At 48.7% G+C, this 2,500-nt stretch overlaps 1 pseudogene; it reads right to left on the bottom strand.

The window, feature by feature from the left end:
* The window catches only part of LOC123688187, a 7,271-nt pseudogene that overhangs the window by 2,124 nt on the left and 2,647 nt on the right, over positions 1-2,500 (bottom strand).

The raw sequence follows: 2,500 nt of genomic DNA, 5'->3' as shown, positions 1-2,500 counted from the left end.
AGCTTTGCCTCCCTAGGACCGTATGGGAGACCTCTAGTTGGCAAGGTATTCGTGCGCAATTTAATTGCGCGAACATAATCCTCACCAGACCAACAAGAAGGGGGGGAATTGATATAATGGTTCGACACGTTGTCGCCAACCGCCTGCGAAATACCCCCTCCATAAAAAGAACCCTCGAGCCTGGTGGCATTTGCTCTATCAATTGCATCCTTATTATTTAGTTGAGGCCTGATCATCCTGTTCACTCTTCCATCCCAGTAGCCATTCTCGGCCATAAATGACGCAAAGAGTGGGGAGCTAATTTTACTAGATCTTAGACGGTCTCTCATGATGATAGGGATCCTCCGAGCGAACGAGAACAGTCCCAAACCTCCCAACCTGGTGGGGGTATAGAGTGCCTCATCTATGATGTGTGATGGTAATTTGAGGATTCTTTTGTATGTCTGCCGAACAAGTAAATCCACCTTCTTTAATGTCTTAATGTTTATCGAAGGGGACTGCATCGCATGGATATACCTGGGAATTAGGAAAGTCTTGATGATGTGTACTTTCTGCTGTGGTTTGAGAGGTGCGGTTTGAATCCTACTCAATTGTTCAAACAGGTTTCCCACGGAGCAGGGGGTTGCACCCTGGCAAGAGAAGTGAAAGCCCAGGTATTTGAAGGCATCTCCAATGGATCTCGTTGGGGGGATTGGTGTCGAACCAATGTAAAACTTAGGGGTGGTATGTAAAAACAGCTTCTTCTTAGAAGGTACAACGGCCATAGAGATCGCTCTACATTTCGCCGGATTTAGAGTGAGATGACGTGCCTCCAAAAATTTCCTGGCGATGTTCAGAAGAAACTGGGCATCCTGGGTATTTTCTGCCAACAGCAGAAGGTCGTCTGCATACCCAAGCACAGGGATGCTCGTCTCGCCAAACCTGACACCGGTCCTAACCTTCAGGCTACTAATGAGCTCATCCATCACCATATTGAAGAGGATGGGAGCTAGTGGGTCTCCTTGCTTCACTCCTCGCAGAATTTGGAGGGTGGTAATCTCAGTGTCCCCACAAAAGATCGTGGTGAATTGATCTTTGTACGTTGCCATGATGTATTCCGTGGTGTTCTCGTCTACACGGAATCTTCTGAGGGCTCTCCTGATGGTGTGATGAGAGACTCCATCAAAAGCTCTCTGTATATCCAGTGCCAGGATCGCAAAAGGCTTGCCCCTCAATCGCCTGCCCTTTATGACGGACTGAAGGGTGATATTATTGGCGAAACAACCGTCAAGACTGACAAATCCTCGTTGGCACTCATCCAGGGTGATGTTCTTGGATAATCTTTTGGCGATAATTTTGTTGACCAGCCTCAATAGGATTGAGGAGATAGTGATCGGCCTCCAGTTGCCAACCTGCTCCAAATTTTCCTTGGTCTTCGGGATTAGAATAGTACGGCTCTTCCGCAGTGGAGAGGGAACGTATTTCGCCAATATCATTAGGTTGGCCATAACTTCCAGCTTTTCGATCGGGATCCTAGCCAATCTGATCGAGTCGATGCCATCTGGGCCTCCAGTTGTTTTGCCCATTTTTTGAACCGATTCAAGAAGCTCAGCGTTGGTAATCGGAGAATAAACCTTGCACTCGGAAGGGAGAAAGTCATACACTGGATTCTCATCAGTGGGTGACTCCTCAGAGAAGATCTTCTTGTAATGCTCCTCAATTGTGGCAGCATCAGGATGGGTAATGCTGCTTGAGGGTTCCATTCCATCAATTAGCTCGTTGGCCAACTGTTTGGGGTTGGAGGAAAACTTACGCTGCATATACTGGTATAGTTGCGCTCTATACCTCCTCCGGCCGGCCGTTCTCTCCGGCTTTCTTGGCTGGTTCTTTGGACCATATTTTGGAGTGCGTCCATATGATCTGCAGGTGTTTTCAACCCATGAGTCGAAGGCTTGTTGGAATCCTTCCGCTCTTGTACAAACGACCTGGCACACCGAAATCAGCTCTCGATCTTCTGAGCTGTAGCACAGCGATAGTATGTGCTGTAGTACCGGGTCTGTGAGATCCGGTTCTTCAACATTCTCAGGAATTGTGTCAGGGGCAATATTCTCAGCCACCGCAGTCGACGCACCGTCCAACCCATCACCATCCTCATCCGAATGCTCAAGATCTTCGTCAGCAGGCGCCAGATTTAAGATGTCTACCTCCGCACGCCTATCCCTAAGGTTCCGTAAAGTCTCCGTGTATTCGCTGGTGTACCGCTTCTTTTTAACACCCTCACGAGGTCTGTTTAAGTTCTGGGCAAGATAGTCCAGAACTGCCGTGCCGTTGTAGTCCAGCTCCAGCCGAGCCATCTCCTCCAGCTCACCAGTTGTCCACCTTCTTACTCTATCTCTCGACCCCACTTCTGCCGCTAAGTCGGCATTATACTGGTCAGGGTGCGCCTGACGCATATGAGAGCGCATTGCCTGATAGTCATAGTTACTCCCGCCGTTTACCCGCGCTTTTTTGAATTTCTTCA

This window comes from Harmonia axyridis, chromosome X (assembly GCF_914767665.1).
Source record: "Harmonia axyridis chromosome X, icHarAxyr1.1, whole genome shotgun sequence".
In the NCBI taxonomy this organism is placed as follows: domain Eukaryota; kingdom Metazoa; phylum Arthropoda; class Insecta; order Coleoptera; family Coccinellidae; genus Harmonia; species Harmonia axyridis.
This window is presented reverse-complemented; position numbering and strand designations above follow the sequence as displayed.